The sequence below is a fragment of the Hoplias malabaricus genome, unplaced genomic scaffold (assembly GCF_029633855.1).
Source record: "Hoplias malabaricus isolate fHopMal1 unplaced genomic scaffold, fHopMal1.hap1 scaffold_29, whole genome shotgun sequence".
NCBI classification, from domain to species: Eukaryota; Metazoa; Chordata; class Actinopteri; order Characiformes; family Erythrinidae; genus Hoplias; species Hoplias malabaricus.
Window position 1 is genome coordinate 537,089 of NW_027101104.1, and position 19,137 is coordinate 556,225.

Here is a 19,137-nt window from a genome sequence, read left to right on the forward strand (position 1 = left end):
CACCGAGACGGATCTTACGGACTTCCGTACGCTACATTTCCCGGCCAACCCCGGTCAGGGGAAAGTGGGATTCAGCGCTGGGCTCTTCCCTGTTCGCTCGCCGCTACTAAGGGAATCCTTGTTAGTTTCTTTTCCTCCGCTTACTGATATGCTTAAGTTCAGCGGGTCGTCTCGTCTGATCTGAGGCCGCACACAGAGGTTTCTTATGCGGGGGCGAGGGCGGAGGCGGAGGGCCGAAGGCTAGGGGCGAGGGGCGAGAGCCCGGCACGAGACCGAACTCCGCGACACCTTCCCCCCCACCCCGGCCGCTCGCCCGCCCGCTCACTCGCCCGCTCGCTGGGTTTAATCGGCACTCGCCACCCCCGCGTCCGACTGCGCGGAGCCCCGCTCGGGACTCGGGGAGAGACCGTAACGGACGTGGACCCGGACCTACTCGGCTCTCCCTCCGTTCCCTGTACGGAGCTCTCTCGCAACACGGGCCGCGTGGACTGGCTCGGAACCGAGTCTTCGTTTGGGAAGACGAAGGGCCGTTTTCAGGCCCTGCGAGCTTCCAGCCGCGGTCTCTCTCTCTCAGCGGGGGCGCGGAGACCGATCGATGGGTAAAGCGACCCTCAGACAGGCGTGGCCGCGGGATGGACCCCCGCGGCCGCAATATGCGTTCGAAATTTCGATGATCTGTGTCCTGCAATTCACATTAGTTAACGCAGATGGCTGCGTTCTTCATCGAAGCACGAGCCGAGTGATCCACCGCTAAGAGTCGTATTCGGGTTTGTGCCCGGCCCGTTACAGGCCGGGCGAAGGAAGCCATTCGAACAAGAGACAATTTTTGCCAATATATTTCAAGCCGGGTGCCTTCCACCCCCGTGCAGGGGGGGAAAGGTCATTGAACCTGGGCGTCACCACCGGACCGAGGAGTTACGGCCCGGGGGACGATCGCCCGAGTAGGTGCCCGAGACTTACGTGGTTTAGGAGACCGGGGTCTAGGCACCCGCCGTTCCCGGCGAGGCCCAGGGGTTTGGTTCGCTGCGTTACGGGTCCCGGTCTAAGGCATTCAGGCGTGCGCTCAAAGCCAAGCTCTCCACCCCGGAGGGTATGAGCGAGGCCCGGTGGTACGCTCCCAAGTCCCCGCTTAGGGGAAGGCGCTGGGTAGATCCCACCTAGTCAGGACCGGCGGGCACCGGCCGTCTCCTTTCGGGTGTTTATAAACGCATCCGGGGTTCGTGAGGCCCCTTCAACTCGCGCACCGGCCTTAGACTATTATACGGTCCGTCTCTGCGAAGCCAACATCGGGGGTATTTTGCATGCGCTCTTAAGCTCCGCTCTAACCCCGTGAGGGGAAAGAGTTTCGCCCGGCGGTACGCTCCCGTCCACCACCGCCCCCTGTGCCGGGGGGATGGGTTCAGGGAGATCCCACCGAGGCCGGCGAGCACCGGCCAACGCCCTGGGGGTGAGTAAGCCCCTTTGACTCGCGCACGCACAATCAAGCCTTCAACGATCAATGGTTTTTTGGGTTTAACTACCCGGCGGGCGGCTCCGGCGCCACTCTTCCCCCCGCGAACGGGAGGGGCGGACCGGGGTACCTATGCACCTAAGGCGGTCCTCGCATAACCCCGAGTTCCGAAGCCGGCTCGCTACGTCCACCCACCCGGAGGGGGGAGAGACTCACGTCGGCCGACGACGAAAGGTACGAGGCTTCTGCGGTCCATACCTTGAAGGTACCCGCCGGGGGGGAGGTTCGGCCTCTCGAGTCCGACTCGACAACCGGCACGGACGGCGGGCGCCGACCGCGGCCAGGTCACCGTTATTGATCCTTCCGCAGGTTCCCCTACGAAAACCTTGTTACGACTTTTACTCCCTCTAGATGTCCGGGTTCGATCGACTTCCCATCGCCCGGAGGCGACCCCCGTTCGAGGGCCGCCCCGGGGACGGTCCGAGGACCTCACCGAGGCATCCGATCGGTAGTAGCGACGGGCGGTGTGTACAAAGGGCAGGGACTTAATCGACGCGGGCTGGTGACCCGCGCCTACTTGGAATTCCTCGTTCGAGGGGAATAGTTGCAATCCCCTGTCCCCAGCGGGGAATGGCGTTCATAGGATTGCCCGCACCTCTCGGCGTAGGGTAACTTACATGTTGAACCAGCCATTGTAGCTCACGTGCGACCCCGGACTTCTAAGGGCATCACAGACCTGTTATTGCTCCATTTCTCAAGTGGCTTCTGTGCCACAAATCGCTCTAAGAAGTTTAGCCACCGACCGCTGATTCCCACCGGGCGAACCCCAACCTTCAGGCCCGCGGTAAGCGGGAGGGCACCGGGGAGGGGAGAGGGAAGGCGAAGGCGAAGGACGGACAACCCACACCCGGAGAGCGGAACGAGGTGCGGACGGCATCGGGGAGGGAACCGAACGCGAAGGGGAGAGGCCGGAGCCACCCACTCGACGCAGAACTGAACCCCCGTCAACCGCATCACCTCCCCGAACCGATCCGGGGTAGAACCGGACCCCCGCCGAAACCCCCAACACCCCCACCCCGATGGGGACCCCCCGCGAACGGGGACCTTCGGGGATAGAGTCCGACCCAGGAGAGGGGCCGTGTAACTACTTAAAGGATGGGATCTCGTTCGTTACCGGAATTGACCAGACGAATCGCTCCACGAACTACCAACGGCCATGCACCACCACCCACAGAATCGAGAAAGAGCCGTCAATCTGTCAATCCTTACCGTGTCCGGGCCGGGTTAGGTTCCCCGCGTTGAGTCAAATTAAGCCGCAAGCTCCACTCCTGGTGGTGCCCTTCCGTCAATTCCTTTAAGTTTCAGCTTTGCAACCGTACTCCCCCCAGAGCCCAAAGACTCGTGGTTTCCCGGACGCTGCCCGGCGGGTCATAGTCGTTAACCCAACGCCGCCGGATCGCGGGTCGGCATAGTTTACGGTCGGAACTACGACGGTACCTGATCGTCTTCGATCCTCCGACTTTCGTTCTTGATTAATGAAAACATTCTTGGCAAATGCCTTCGCTTTTGTCCGTCCCGCACCGGTCTACGAATTTCACCTCTCTCGGTGCGGTACGAATGCCCCCGGCCGTCCCTCTTAATCATGACCTTTGGTCCGTCAAACCCACGAAATAGGACCAAGAGAGCGGTCGGATACCCCCCCGGCTCGGGGAACCGTGCGGCGGCCAGAAAACGGCCCCGCCCGGCCGCCTCGCCGAAGAGCTCCGACTCGCCCCCCATGGGAAGGCCTTATTCCATTATTCCTAGCTCAGTCCATTCAAGGCACGCTTCGGCCTGCTTTGAGCACTCTGTTTTGTTCAAAGTAAACGCACCGGACCCTTCCGCCCCCCACGTATTCAACCGCGGCGGACGACCCAGCTAAGGGCCTCTCCGCGGAGGAAGGGAGCAGAGGACACCGGATGAGTAGGGACAAGGTCCCGCGACCTCCACCCAGAGACCCGCGGGGGGTCCCCAACCCCCCCGGAGAGGGGCAGCTTCCCACCGCGAAGTCCGGACGGGCAGAGGCCCGGCAGCCGGGACCCGTCCCCGGATCCAACTACGAGCTTTTTAACTGCAGCAACGTTAACATACGCTATTGGAGCTGGAATTACCGCGGCTGCTGGCACCAGACTTGCCCTCCAATGGGTCCTCACCCACGGACGTAGATTGAGTTCATTTCGGTCCCGAAACCTTCAAACGGGGCCTCGCACCGATATTTTTCGTCACTACCTCCCCGTGTCGGGAATGGGTAATTTGCGCGCCTGCTGCCTTCCTTGGATGTGGTAGCCGTTTCTCAGGCTCCCTCTCCGGAATCGAACCCAGATTCCCCGTTACCCGTGGTCACCACACGTAGTCCCGTAGACTACCGTCGAAAGTTGATAGGGCAGACACTCGAATGAGACGTCGCCGCCCCGAAGGGCTCTGCGATCGGCCAAAGGTTATCTAGAGTCACCAAAGCGGACCCGACCGGAGTCGGGAGGGGGTTTTTTGGTTCTGATAAATGCACGTATCCGTGGGGGGCGCCGAGGGGGGAAGGTGAACCAGTCACCGACCACCTCGAAACGGCACCCCCACTTCCAACGCTTCGTTTGCATGTATTAGCTCTGGAATTACCACAGTTATACCAAGTAACGTGTGGAGCGATCAAAGGAACCATAACTGATTTAATGAGCCATTCGCAGTTTCACTGTACCAACGCCCGTGTGTACTTAGACTTGCATGGCTTAATCTTTGAGACAAGCATATGATACTGGCAGGATCAACCAGGCCGATCCCTCTGGTACTCAAACCCGGCTTGGGGAAAGAGAGAGAGTCGGTGGTGCGTGGAACTCGACCCCCCGAAGGAGGAAGAGACGCGCACCGCGGAAAGGCTTTTCGAACGAGACCCCCCGGAGGTGGGTCTGCAATCGGGGGTTTGACTACTTGGAAAATGTACGATTCAAGGCCCGGACGGTGCAGGCTAGGGGCCGGTTCCTTCCCTCAATAGGATCCCGACCCTAAGGCACCACCGACTCGGACCTTTTAACGGACCCAAACTGCGGTGGAAATTAGACCGACGGATCGGCTAAGTCTCCCTCGGAACGATTCTGGGACAAGCGGACCCCCTGTTACGGGGGGTCCACGAGCCATGGAGGCTGGAGCACGTGGCGGGGAGGATCGTTCTAAAAGCCGGTATTATTTCGGATTAGAAGCCTGCCCCTGGTGCTCCGGGTATGCCGCATTTCGAACGGGCGTAAAGGACGTCCGTTTAAGGGAAGAGAATGGAAGAGAATTTCCTGGCCCCCTCAAAGCGCGAGGAGGTCGGCATAGGTTTTACGGTACGCCCCCCCCGGAGCCGTCTGATGTTCAGAAGACGAAGGGTTTTGCCCCCAATCTCGTAAGGTCGAGGGCTCACCACCGAACTTCCAGCCGCGGTCCTTGGTAGGACCGATACGCGGACAAGCCGCAAAATCCTGGCCCCCTCGCAGTGCGAGGAGGTCGGCAAAGGTTTTACGATTCGCCCCCCCGGAGCCTACGGTTAGTTTTCTCGATTTAAGAAGACGAAGGGGGTCGGGCCCGGGAACCGTAAACCGAGCGCCTCTTCCCCTGCGAACTTCCAGCCGCGGTCCGTTTAAAAAGACCGATCCGTGACACCTCTAATGCGCTCTTTGCCTCCGGCCGTTTCCAGCGCGGGGGCCCGGTGGTGCGCTCCCAAGTCCCCGCGGAGGGGAAAATCTGGGAGATCCCACATTAGACCAAGCGGAACGCCGGTCTTCGCCTCGGGGGTTTGTATGCCCCTTTCGACTCGCGCACGGGCAAGAGTTAGGTTAGGAACGGGGACAACTGCCGGCGGGCGGCCCGTCGCACCCACCCCGCAAGTGGGCAGGTGGTCGGTGGCCTGTGGACCCGCCGCTCGGATTCGTTTATAGTAGGAACCATAACGGGGTACAACCCTCATACGCTCGACCCCCTCACGCCCAGAGAAGTGTTCACCTCCCTGGGCATATATCGAACGAATCATCGGGATTGAAGGGGAGGCCACCCAAACCATCCCCTTAGCCCAGAGGGGTGCCAGTCCTCGGGCTTCGGTATTCGCATCACCGGGGTCTATGGAGGTCTCGACTTAGGTTTTGAAAACCTCCAGAGGGGGGGCCGGATTAACCACCACCCTAGCCCAGAGGGGTGCCAGTCCTCGGGCTTCGGTATTCGCATCACCGGGGTCTATGGAGGTCTCGACTTAGGTTTTGAAAACCTCCAGAGGTGGGGCCGGATTAACCACCACCCTAGCCCAGAGGGGTGCCAGTCCTCGGGCATGTCACTTCGCATCACCGGGGTTCTATGGAGGTCTCGACTTAGGTTTTAAAAACCTCCAGAGGGTGGGGGCATATCTTATCCCCACCCTAGCCCAGAGGGGTGCCAGTCCTCGGGCATGTCATTTCGCATCACCGGGGTCTACGGAGGTCTCGACTTAGGTTTTGAAAACCTCCAGAGGGTGGGGGCATATCTTATCCCCACCCTAGCCCAGAGGGGTGCCAGTCCTCGGGCTTCGGTATTCGCATCACCGGGGTCTACGGAGGTCTCGACTTAGGTTTTGAAAACCTCCAGAGGGTGGGGCCTGACTTACCACCAACCCTTAGCCCAGAGGTGTGCCACTCCTCGGGCATGGAATTCGCATCAACGGGGTCTACGGATGTCTCGACTTAGGTTTTGAACACATCCAGGGAAGCAGAGCGGACATTCCCATTATTTCAAGCCCATCGGGAAGCCACTCCTTTGGGCATAGCGTTTCGCATCGCTGTTACCCAAACTTACGTCTGATTTAATGCCTCCCTAATATCCCGACGGCACCAGGCTGAGAAACCATATGCCCACAGGATTTGAGGCGTTGGAACCTCGTTCGCATAGCCGACAACGATGAACCTCCCTCGGACTCGCTACGAGGCTTGAGGAGGGTCCTGATTTTCTTAAAATCTCAGGTGAGGGACTTAGAAAATTTTCACTTTAAAACCACAGACCTCCAGAGGAGAGACCGGGCTTATCACAACCTTAGCCCAGAGGGCGTCACTCCTCGGGCATGTCACTTCGCATCACCGGGGGTCCATGGATGTCTCGACTTAGGTTTTGAACACATCCAGAAGGGGGGGCCGGATTAACCACCACCCTTAGCCCAGAGGGGTGCCAGTCCTCGGGCTTTAAATTCGCTTCGCCGGGGTCTATGGAAGTCATTTTTTAGACCTCCAGAGGGGAGGCAACCCAAACCATCCCCTTAGCCCAGAGGTGTGCCACTCCTCGGGCTTGTGTATTCGCATCACCGGGGTCCATGGAAGTCATTTTAGACATCCAGAGGGGAGGCCACCCTAACCATCCCCTTAGCCCAGAGGGGTGCCAGTCCTCGGGCTTTAAATTCGCTTCGCCGGGGTCTATGGAAGTCATTTTTAGACCTCCAGAGGGGAGGCAACCCAAACCATCCCCTTAGCCCAGAGGTGTGCCAATCCTCGGGCTTGTGTATTCGCATCACCGGGGTCCATGGAAGTCATTTTAGACATCCAGAGGGGAGGCCACCCTAACCATCCCCTTAGCCCAGAGGGGTGCCAGTCCTCGGGCTTTAAATTCGCTTCGCCGGGGTCTATGGAAGTCATTTTTAGACCTCCAGAGGGGAGGCAACCCAAACCATCCCCTTAGCCCAGAGGTGTGCCACTCCTCGGGCTTGTGTATTCGCATCACCGGGGTCCATGGAAGTCATTTTAGACATCCAGAGAGTGGGGCCGGTCTTACCACCACCCTTAAGCCCAGAGGGCGTCACTCCTCGGGCATGAAATTCGGATTACCGGGGTCTATGGATGTCTCAACTTAGGTTTTGAACACATCCAGAGGGGAGGCCACCCAAACCATCCCCTTAGCCCGGAGGTGTGCACCTCCTCGGGCTTCAAATTCGAATCACCGGGGTCCATGGAAGTCATTTTAGACATCCAGAGAGTGGGGCCGGTCTTACCACCACTCTTAGCCCAGAGGGCGCCACTCCTCGGGCATGAAATTCGCATCACCGGGGTCCATGGAAGTCAGTTTAGACCTCCAGAGAGTGGGGCCGGTCTTACCACCACTCTTAAGCCCAGAGGGCGTCACTCCTCGGGCATGAAATTCGGATTACCGGGGTCTATGGATGTCTCAACTTAGGTTTTGAACACATCCAGAGGGGAGGCCACCCAAACCATCCCCTTAGCCCGGAGGTGTGCACCTCCTCGGGCTTGAAATTCGAATCACCGGGGTCCATGGAAGTCAGTTTAGACCTCCAGAGAGTGGGGCCGGTCTTACCACCACCCTTAAGCCCAGAGGGCGTCACTCCTCGGGCATGGAATTCGCATCAACGGGGTCTACGGATGTCTCGACTTAGGTTTTGAACACATCCAGGGAAGCAGAGCGGACATTCCCATTATTTCAAGCCCATCGGGAAGCCACTCCTTTGGGCATAGCGTTTCGCATCGCTGTTACCCAAACTTACGTCTGATTTAATGCCTCCCTAATATCCCGACGGCACCAGGCTGAGAAACCATATGCCCACAGGATTAGAGGCGTCTGAACCCCTTTCGCATAGCCGACAACGATGAACCTCCCTCGGACTCGCTACGAGGCTTGAGGAGGGTCCTGATTCTCTTAAAATCTCAGGTGAGGGACTTAGAAAATATTCACTTTAAAACCACAGACCTCCAGAGGAGAGACCGGGCTTATCACAACCTTAGCCCAGAAGGCACCACTCTTCGGGCATGTCACTTCGCATCACCGGGGTCCATGGAAGTCTCGACTTAGGTTTTGAACGCATCCAGAGGGTGGGAGCCGGACTTACCACCACCCTTAGCCCAGAGGGCGTCACTCCTCGGGCATAAAATTCGGATAACCGGGGTCCATGGAAGTCAATTTTGACCTCCAGAGAGGGGGGGGGCCTGGCTTACCACCACCCTAAGCCCAGAGGGCGTCACTCCTCGGGCATGAAATACGCTACACCGGGGTCCATGGAAGTCAGTTTAGACCTCCAGAGAGGGGGGGCCGGGCTTACCACCACCCTTAGCCCAGAGGGCACCACTCCTCGGGCTTGAAATTCGCATCACCGGGGTCCATGGAAGTCTCGACTTAGGTTTTGGAAACCTCCAGAGGGGGGGCTGCACTTACCACCACCCTAAGCCCAGAGGGCGTCACTCCTCGGGCATGAAATACGCTATACCGGGGTCCATGGAAGTCCTTTTAGACCTCCAGAGAGGGGGGGGGCCGGGCTTACCACCACCCTTAGCCCAGAGGGCACCACTCCTCGGGCTTGAAATTCGCATCACCGGGGTCCATGGAAGTCTCGACTTAGGTTTTGGAAACCTCCAGAGGGGGGGCTGCACTTACCACCACCCTTAGCCCAGAGGTTCATCACTCCTCGGGCATGAAATTCGGATAACCGGGGTCCATGGAAGTCAGTTTAGACCTCCAGAGAGTGGGGCCGGGCTTACCACCACCCTAAGCCCAGAGGGCGTCACTCCTCGGGCATGAAATTCAGATAACCGGGGTCCATGGAAGTCAGTTTAGACCTCCAGAGAGTGGGGCCGGGCTTACCACCACCCTAAGCCCAGAGGGCGTCACTCCTCGGGCATGAAATTCGGATAACCGGGGTCCATGGAAGTCTCGACTTAGGTTTTGGAGACCTCCAGAGGGGGGGCCGGGCATACCACCACCCTTAGCCCAGAGGGCGTCACTCCTCGGGCATGAAATACGCTATACCGGGGTCCATGGAAGTCAGTTTTGACCTCCAGAGAGGGGGGGCCTGGCTTACCACCACCCTAGCCGAGAGGGCGTCACTCCTCGGGCATGAAATTCGCTTCACCGGGGTCCATGGAAGTCATTTTAGACCTCCAGAGAGGGGGGGCTGCACTTACCACCACCCTAGCCGAGAGGGCGTCACTCCTCGGGCATGAAATTCGGATCACCGGGGTCCATGGAAGTCAGTTTAGACCTCCAGAGAGTGGGGCCGGGCTTACCACCACCCTAAGCCCAGAGGGCGTCACTCCTCGGGCATGAAATTCGGATAACCGGGGTCCATGGAAGTCTCGACTTAGGTTTTGGAGACCTCCAGAGGGGGGGCCGGGCATACCACCACCCTTAGCCCAGAGGGCGTCACTCCTCGGGCATGAAATACGCTTAACCGGGGTCCATGGAAGTCAATCTAGACCTCCAGAGAGGGGGGGCCGGGCTTACCACCACCCTTAGCCCAGAGGGCATCACTCCTCGGGCATGAAATTCGCATCACCGGGGTCCATGGAAGTCAGTTTAGACCTCCAGAGGGGGGGCTGAGCATACCACCACCCTTAGCCCAGAGGTGTGCTCCTCATCGGGCATGAAATACGCTTCACCGGGGTCCATGGAAGTCATTCGAGACCTCCAGAGGGGGGGCCGGGCATACCACCACCCTTAGCCCAGAGGTGAGTCACTCCTCGGGCATCAAATTCGCATCACCGGGGTCCATGGAAGTCAGTTTAGACCTCCAGAGGGGGGGCTGAGCATACCACCACCCTTAGCCCAGAGGTGTGCTCCTCATCGGGCATGAAATACGCTTCACCGGGGTCCATGGAAGTCATTCGAGACCTCCAGAGGGGGGGCCGGGCATACCACCACCCTTAGCCCAGAGGTGAGTCACTCCTCGGGCATCAAATTCGCATCACCGGGGTCCATGGAAGTCAGTTTAGACCTCCAGAGGGGGGGCTGAGCATACCACCACCCTTAGCCCAGAGGTGTGCTCCTCATCGGGCATGAAATACGCTTCACCGGGGTCCATGGAAGTCATTCGAGACCTCCAGAGGGGGGGCCGGGCATACCACCACCCTTAGCCCAGAGGTGAGTCACTCCTCGGGCATCAAATTCGCATCACCGGGGTCCATGGAAGTCAGTTTAGACCTCCAGAGGGGGGGCTGAGCATACCACCACCCTTAGCCCAGAGGTGTGCTCCTCATCGGGCATGAAATACGCTTCACCGGGGTCCATGGAAGTCATTCGAGACCTCCAGAGGGGGGGCCGGGCATACCACCACCCTTAGCCCAGAGGTGAGTCACTCCTCGGGCATCAAATTCGCATCACCGGGGTCCATGGAAGTCAGTTTAGACCTCCAGAGGGGGGGCTGAGCATACCACCACCCTTAGCCCAGAGGTGTGCTCCTCATCGGGCATGAAATACGCTTCACCGGGGTCCATGGAAGTCATTCGAGACCTCCAGAGGGGGGGCTGGGCATACCACCACCCTTAGCCCAGAGGTGAGTCACTCCTCGGGCATCAAATTCGCATCACCGGGGTCCATGGAAGTCAGTTTAAACATCCAGAGGGGGGGGGCCGAGCATACCACCACCCTTAGCCCAGAGGTGTGCTCCTCATCGGGCATCAAATTCGCATCACCGGGGTCCATGGAAGTCATTCGAGACCTCCAGAGGGGGGGCCGAGTATACCACCACCCTTAGCCCAGAGGTGAGTCACTCCTCGGGCATCAAATTCGCATCACCGGGGTCCATGGAAGTCAGTTTAGACCTCCAGAGGGGGGGCCGAGCATACCACCACCCTTAGCCCAGAGGTGAGTCACTCCTCGGGCATCAAATTCGCATCACCGGGGTCCATGGAAGTCAGTTTAAACATCCAGAGGGGGGGGCCGAGCATACCACCACCCTTAGCCCAGAGGTGTGCTCCTCATCGGGCATCAAATTCGCATCACCGGGGTCCATGGAAGTCAGTTTAGACCTCCAGAAAGGGGGGCCGAACCTACCACCAACCTTAGCCCAGAGGGCGTCACTCCTCGGGCTTCAAACTCCCATCGCCGGGGTCCCATGGAAGTCTCGACTTAGGTTTTGAACCGTTCCGGGGTCACCTCCAGTGAGATAACGCGGAAATCTCACTATATTCATGCCCACAGGCGAACCAGAGCCTTGGGCTTGTCATAGTTACATACGGTGTACCCAAACTTTCGTCTTTTCTAAAGGAACCCTAATGTCCTGACGGCACCGCACTGGAAACCCCCATGCCCTCTGAATTTTTACCTCTCCGAGGTGCTCCGTTTTGGGCTTGCTACCTAGGGCGAAGAGGGTCAGAAATTTTTCTAAGTCCTACTTTAAAACGTCCCACTGGGAGAACACTAGGGTTAGCACTTTGCCAAAAAATCACGGCTGAATGCAATTTTCACGCCTCGCACCCTTTGTTCGTTTAGATTTAACAAAAAAATCAACCGACCCCCCTTTTTAACAACGCTTTGCCGAATTTAGCTCACTTTTCCCGGCCTGGAATATCTCACGCTTGCCCCCCACGGTACTTACCTCCGGGGAAGACACCCCCGTCGCTGCCAACGCCCATGCCCGGCCCAGGCTCACCCGACTCGGCCTCGCTCGCTCCATCGCCCGCTCCAAACCTCCGGGGAGAAGACCCCCATCGCCGCCAACGCCCATGCCCGGCCCAGGCTCACCCGACTCGGCCTCGCTCGCTACATCGCCCCGCTCCAAACCTCCGGGGCTGGACCTCCACCAACCCAGCGCACCTCTCGAACCTATCCGGCCCACACTTAAGCACTCCTCCTCGGACTAAACCATCCAGCCCGCGCCGCTGGAACGAGCGCCCACTGGAAGACCCGAGCCCCAAACCCGCGCGCTTTACGGTTCTCTATCTCCCCGGGCTCGGAGCACTTTTCTCGGCCATGGGACCTCCAGGGGGGGCCCTTCATGGCTCCGTCAATATTCCTTTAAGTCTCACTCCGCCCACTGGAAGACCCGAGCCCCAAACCCGCGCGCTTTACGGTTCTCTATCTCCCCGGGCTCGGGGCACTTTTCTCGGCCATGGGACCTCCAGGGGGGGCCCTTCATGGCTCCGTCAATATTCCTTTAAGTCTCACTCCGCCCACTGGAAGACCCGAGCCCCAAACCCGCGCGCTTTACGGTTCTCTATCTCCCCGGGCTCGGAGCACTTTTCTCGGCCATGGGACCTCCAGGGGGGGCCCTTCATGGCTCCGTCAATATTCCTTTAAGTCTCACTCCGCCCACTGGAAGACCCGAGCCCCAAACCCGCGCGCTTTACGGTTCTCTATCTCCCCGGGCTCGGGGCACTTTTCTCGGCCATGGGACCTCCAGGGGGGGCCCCTCATGGCTCCGTCATCATTCCTCTAAGTCTCATTCCGCCCACTGCGATACCCGAGGTCTTTAACCGCGGCGTTCACGGTTCTCTATCACCCCGGGCTCGGAGCACTTTTCTCGGCCATGGGACCTCCAGGGGAGGCCCCTCATGGCTCCGTCATCATTCCTCTAAGTCTCATTCCGCCCACTGCGATACCCGAGGTCTTAGACCGCGGCGTTCACGGTTCTCTATCACCCCGGGCTCGGAGCACTTTTCTCGGCCATGGGACCTCCAGGGGAGGCCCCTCATGGCTCCGTCAATATTCCTCTAAGTCTCATTCCGCCCACTGCGATACCCGGGCTCAGAGCATGTACTTCGGCCATGGGACCACAAGAGGGCGCCCTTCTTCAGAAACTGCTGACATCCAGGACCATTCAAGGGAGCGACCTGCCTCCCTATGCCCGCCACCGGCTCCCTCTAACCGGTGTACTGGCTCTCGGGGCCCGCGCCCCAGAGAACCAGAGTTTCGGAAATTGCACTAAGTCCAGACATCCAGGACCATTCAAGGGAGCGACCTGCCTCCCTATGCCCGCCACCGGCTCCCTCTAACCGGTGTACTGGCTCTCGGGGCCCGCGCCCCAGAGAACCAGAGTTTCGGAAATTGCACTAAGTCCAGACATCCAGGACCATTCAAGGGAGCGACCTGCCTCCCTATGCCCGCCACCGGCTCCTTCTAACCGGTGTACTGGCTCTCGGGGCCCGCGCCCCAGAGAACCAGAGTTTCGGAAATTGCACTAAGTCCAGACATCCAGGACCATTCAAGGGAGCGACCTGCCTCCCTATGCCCGCCACCGGCTCCCTCTAACCGGTGTACTGGCTCTCGGGGCCCGCGCCCCAGAGAACCAGAGTTTCGGAAATTGCACTAAGTCCAGACATCCAGGACCATTCAAGGGAGCGACCTGCCTCCCTATGCCCGCCACCGGCTCCTTCTAACCGGTGTACGGACTCTCGGGGCCCGCGCCCCAGAGAACCAGAGTTTCGGAAATTGCACTAAGTCCGATTTTCGCCCACTACGAGACCTAAAACCGTCATCCAGGATTTCACAGGGGAGTACCCACCTCCCCTATGCCCGCCACCGGCTCCCTCTAACCGGTGTACGGAGTCTCCGGGGCCCGCGCCCCAGAGAACCAGACCTGGACCGGGGGTTTGCTTTCGCCTTCCCCCCCCGACAAATGTTTGAGTGGACGGGATGACTTTCAATGGATCGCGGTATATGCACCCGCTCTGCCACTTATGACACCCGCACTCAGAATCAGGTCGTTTACGAGTCATTTCGCACCCCGGATCAAGGAACATGCGCTTAGGGACGGAAGGGCGGACCGAGGCGTTCGTTAGCCCCGGCCCTGGTTCCAGTCTCGTGCGGCTCTGGTCACCGGCGGCGGAGCGGAGTTTCCCCCGCCGCGCGCCGCGGCTATCCCGGACCAACCGTATCGAACCTCGGGCACGGACGTATCGCTCCTTCTAGGCGGGATTCCGACTTAGAGGCGTTCAGTCGTAAGCCCTCGGATGGTAGCCTTGCACCATTGGCTCCACAGCCAAGCGCGAATACCAAGTATCCGAACCCGCGGTTCCTCTCGTACTGAGCGGGGTTTCTATCGGAGCAACGCCACATCAGTAGGGTAAAACTAACCTGTCTCACGACGGTCTAAACCCAGCTCACGTTCCCTGTTAGTGGGTGAACAATCCAACGCTTTGCGAATTCTGCTTCGCAATGATAGGAAGAGCCGACATCGAAGGATCAAACAGCGGCGTCGCTATGAACGCTTGGCCGCCACAAGCCAGTTATCCCTGTGGTAACTTTTCTGACACCTCCCGCTTAAAACCCGTAAAGCAGACGGAAGGATCGTTAGGCCCCGCTTTCGCGGTCCGTATTCATACTGAAAATCAGGATCAAGCGGGCTTTTGCCCTTATGCTCTACGGGAGGTTTCCGTCCGTCCCTGAGCCCGCCTTAGGACACCTGCGTTACTCTTTGACAGGTGTACCGCCCCAGTCAAACTCCCCACCTGTCACTGTCCCCGGAGGAACTCGCCCCAGGGAGAGGAAGGGCCAGCCCCGCGCGAGCTTGCCTCCGACCCCCCACCCGAGGGGAAGGAGGACTCAGCGCCGAGCGACCCCTCCACCCGGGGCTTAGCACCTTTGAACAAGGAACCCCCAGCAAGGCAAAGGTTCCCACCGACACCCTCACCGGGTTAGTGAGGTAACGTGTAAGAGTAGTGGTATTTCACGGACGGCCCGCTCCGGTGCTGGCGAGCGGCGGGCCTCCCACTTATTCTACACCCCTTAAGTCGCCTCACAGTGACAGACTAGAGTCAAGCTCAACAGGGTCTTCTTTCCCCGCTGATTCCGCCAAGCCCGTTCCCTTGGCTGTGGTTTCGCTAGATAGTAGGTAGGGACAGTGGGAATCTCGTTCATCCATTCATGCAGGTCACCAATTAAATGACGAGGCATTTCGCTACCTTAAGAGAGTCATAGTTACTCCCGCCGTTAACCCGCGCTTCGATGAATTTCTTCACTTTGACATTCAGAGCACTGGGCAGAATTCACATCGTGTCAACACCCGGTCCAAGAGCCTTCACGATGCTGTGTTTTAATTAAACAGTCGGATTCCCCTTGTCCGCAGCAGTTCTAATTCGGCTGTTAGGTGCCGGCCGAGAGACCCGGCCCCGGAGGTCTCCCCCCGAGGCGAGACTCATAAGCCCGAGAGATCCACGGAGCCTAGGCTCGGCGCGCGAGGCTCCAGGGACACCGCCCCGACCCACCGAAGCCCCACCACCGGCGGTGGCCCGCTACGAGTCCACACACGCACGAGAGACCGCAACCCCCCCACGCGGACCTACGTTCCATTGCGTCCCTCCGCGTCCCATCGGGGGAGAGCGAAGGGCCGGACGCTCGAGCTTAGCCGGGGGCGGCCCACCCGGCGACGGGCGTCGGGAGCCCGGCCCGGCTTAGGTAGGGAGAGGGAGGCCGAAGGCGGTCATCCGACGGAGGTTAGTCCCGAAGGACGCTCCCCCGCCGGCATCCCACCGACGACCGGCTCCCCTACCGTCGACCTGACCGAGGCCCCCTAAGCGCCACCGCCGAGGGGGGGACACGCACCGGGGCTTAAGGTCTCGCTCGCCGCGACCCACTCTCATCGACCCCGACAGACAGACGGAGCCTTGTTCACGGGGGTTTGGATATACTGGGGGGACAATCTCTCGCCGTGCGCTTCCTCGCGCGCAGGACCCAGTGGGGGGGGGCCCGAAGGTGGACCGGGAACAGCTCCCCGTCGCACGGGCAGCACCGGGCTTTCGGACCCCGCATCAGCAGACACGGGCCCGACCGAGCTCAGCCATTAGAGCCAATCCTTATCCCGAAGTTACGGATCCGTCTTGCCGACTTCCCTTACCTACATTGTTCCAACACGCCAGAGGCTGTTCACCTTGGAGACCTGATGCGGATATGGGTACGGCCTGGGGGGAAATTCACTATACCTCCCCCGGATTTTCAAGGGCCGATGGGAAACGTCCCGGCCGTCGCATAGCGCATGCGACGCCTTTCAGAGCGTTGAGCCCCTATCTCGGGGTCGAACCCATTCCAGGGCGCTCCAGCTCTTTAGCAAGGAGAGAGAATCCTCCCCGGGGTCCCCACCGGCGTCTCCGGGTTCGTTTGCGTTACCGCCACGGGAGCGCCTCTCGGCGGCTCGATCTCCACCAATCCCAGGTACGGGGATATTGGCCCGATCCCCTTTCGGTCAGCGCGAGGCAGACGAGACCATCGCCCCAGCATTTTCCGAACGGCGCTCGCCTATCCCTTAGGACCGACTAACCCACGGCCAAGCGCTGTCGGCGTGGAACCCTTCTCCACTTCGGCCTTCAAAGTTCTCATCTGAATATTTGCTACTACCACCAAGATCTGCACCCGCGGCGGCTCGACCCAGGCTCGCGCCAAAGGCTTCTGCGCCACCGCGGCGCCCCTCCTACTCGTCGCGGCATACGGTCCCATGAGTCTCGGTTCTCTCTCTCATTCTCGCTGGCTTTTGGGGGGGGTGGGAGACAAGTACCGCCAGCGACGGCCGGGTATGGGCCCGACGCTCCAGCGCCATCCATTTTCAGGGCCAGTTGATTCGGCAGGTGAGTTGTTACACACTCCTTAGCGGATGCCGACTTCCATGGCCACCGCCCCGCTGTCTATATCAACCGACACCTTTCTTGGGGTCTGATGAGCGTCTGCGTCGGGCGCCTTAACCCGCGCGTTCGGTTCATCCCGCAGCACCAGTTCTGCTTACCAAAAGTGGCCCACTCGGCACCGTCAATTCCATGCCCGGCTCCAAGCCTGCGAGCCGGGCCTCTTACCCATTTAAAGTTTGAGAGTAGGGCGAGGCCCGTTTCGGCCCCGCGGCCTCCAGTCATTTCTTTACCGGATAAAACTTGAAGTTTCGGCGCCGGCTATCCTGAGGGAAACTTCGGAGGGAACCAGCTACTAGATGGTTCGATTAGTCTTTCGCCCCTATACCCAGGTCGGACGACCGATTTGCACGTCAGGACCGCTGCGGGCCTCCACTCAGGGTTTCCCCTGGCTTCGCCCTGCCCAGGCATAGTTCACCATCTTTCGGGTACCACCGCGTATGCTCTGGCTCCGCTCTCCGCACGTGGGAAGAGCAGGCCGGTGGTGCGCCGCCCGCCCCCTCGGAGGGTTAGGACGGATCCCACCTCAGCCGACGCGCGCCGGCCTTCACCTTCGTTGCGCCTCCGGGGGTTCTGGTCCCTTCGACTCGCATACGCGTTAGACTCCTTGGTCCGTGTTTCAAGACGGGTCGTTCGGGGTCCGAACTTAGCCGCTGACCTTAGGCGTTCGGGTGCTGTGGGCCTGGATCGCCCCCCGCATCGCCGTAGCGGGCCTAGCCCGGGGCTGAGGACAGCCCAGCCGGCCCGCTTCGACCGAACGATCGGGGGGGGCCCCCATCCCCATCCCGGAGGAGGGGAGAACGCGGAAAGGACATTGCTCCACGGCCCCGGCGTTATCGGCGAAGTCGGAGCGAGGGGCTGTAGCGGAACGCCCGTGTCCGGGGGCCGCGTGGGGACTCCCTTCTCCGGACGGACCTACCTTCACCCTCGGGCCCTTCCAAGCCTAACCGGAGCCGGTCGCGACTCACCACCACGCGGGGAAAGTACACCGGGCGGGGCCGGACCTCCGTACGCCCGACAGGCCCGAAGTCCAGAGGCGAAGCGCAGAGCCGAAGCGGGGAGCGGTGGAGTCGGCACCCCACCCCTCTCGCCCGGATACGCTCGCACCCCCGACCGCGGAACCCGACGAGCGCGGGGCCGTCCGCCCGGCTGAATCCCCCGGGGCAGTCTTCTCGGTCCCCGTACGTTTACCTCTCAACGGTTTCACGCTCTGTTGAACTCTCTCTTCAAAGTCCTGTTTCAACTTTCCCTCACGGTACTCGGTTCGCTATCGGTCTCGTGCCGGTATTTAGCCTTAGATGGAGTTTACCACCCGCTTTGGGCTGCATTCCCAAGCAACCCGACTCCGAGAAGCCCGACCTACCCGGGCGGGAACGCGGGACTCGCTACCGGGCTTTCACCGTCTATGGGAAGAAGCCACGTTCGCGAGGACTTGGTCCCGCGTCCGCACCGAGACGGATCTTACGGACTTCCGTACGCTACATTTCCCGGCCAACCCCGGTCAGGGGAAAGTGGGATTCAGCGCTGGGCTCTTCCCTGTTCGCTCGCCGCTACTAAGGGAATCCTTGTTAGTTTCTTTTCCTCCGCTTACTGATATGCTTAAGTTCAGCTGGTCGTCTCGTCTGATCTGAGGCCGCACACAGAGGTTTCTTATGCGGGGGCGAGGGCGGAGGCGGAGGGCCGAAGGCTAGGGGCGAGGGGCGAGAGCCCGGCACGAGACCGAACTCCGCGACACCTTCCCCCCCACCCCGGCCGCTCGCCCGCCCGCTCACTCGCCCGCTCGCTGGGTTTAATCGGCACTCGCCACCCCCGCGTCCGACTGCGCGGAGCCCCGCTCGGGACTCGGGGAGAGACCGTAACGGACGTGGACCCGGACCTACTCGGCTCTCCCTCCGTTCCCTGTACGGAGCTCTCTCGCAACACGGGCCGCGTGGACTGGCTCGGAACCGAGTCTTCGTTTGGGAAGACGAAGGGCCGTTTTCAGGCCCTGCGAGCTTCCAGCCGCGGTCTCTCTCTCTCAGCGGGGGCGCGGAGACCGATCGATGGGTAAAGCGACCCTCAGACAGGCGTGGCCGCGGGATGGACCCCCGCGGCCGCAATATGCGTTCGAAATTTCGATGATCTGTGTCCTGCAATTCACATTAGTTAACGCAGATGGCTGCGTTCTTCATCGAAGCACGAGCCGAGTGATCCACCGCTAAGAGTCGTATTCGGGTTTGTGCCCGGCCCGTTACAGGCCGGGCGAAGGAAGCCATTCGAACAAGAGACAATTTTTGCCAATATATTTCAAGCCGGGTGCCTTCCACCCCCGTGCAGGGGGGGAAAGGTCATTGA

The 19,137-nt window shown here is 60.2% G+C and overlaps 2 non-coding genes and 2 pseudogenes across 2 annotated transcripts; all 4 read right to left on the reverse strand.

The window, feature by feature from the left end:
- LOC136684561 (28S ribosomal RNA) overlaps window positions 1-189 on the reverse strand; it is a 4,635-nt pseudogene extending 4,446 nt beyond the window's left edge.
- Window positions 190-605: 416 nt separating this feature from the next.
- Window positions 606-759, reverse strand: LOC136684579 (5.8S ribosomal RNA). The gene has a single exon (XR_010799721.1). It is a non-coding gene; the product is annotated as a 5.8S ribosomal RNA (ribosomal RNA).
- Window positions 760-13,804: 13,045 nt separating this feature from the next.
- LOC136684574 (28S ribosomal RNA) lies at window positions 13,805-18,439 on the reverse strand (annotated as a pseudogene).
- Window positions 18,440-18,855: 416 nt separating this feature from the next.
- On the reverse strand, window positions 18,856-19,009 carry LOC136684580 (5.8S ribosomal RNA). The gene has a single exon (XR_010799722.1). It is a non-coding gene; the product is annotated as a 5.8S ribosomal RNA (ribosomal RNA).
- Between the last annotated feature and the right edge of the window lie 128 nt (window positions 19,010-19,137).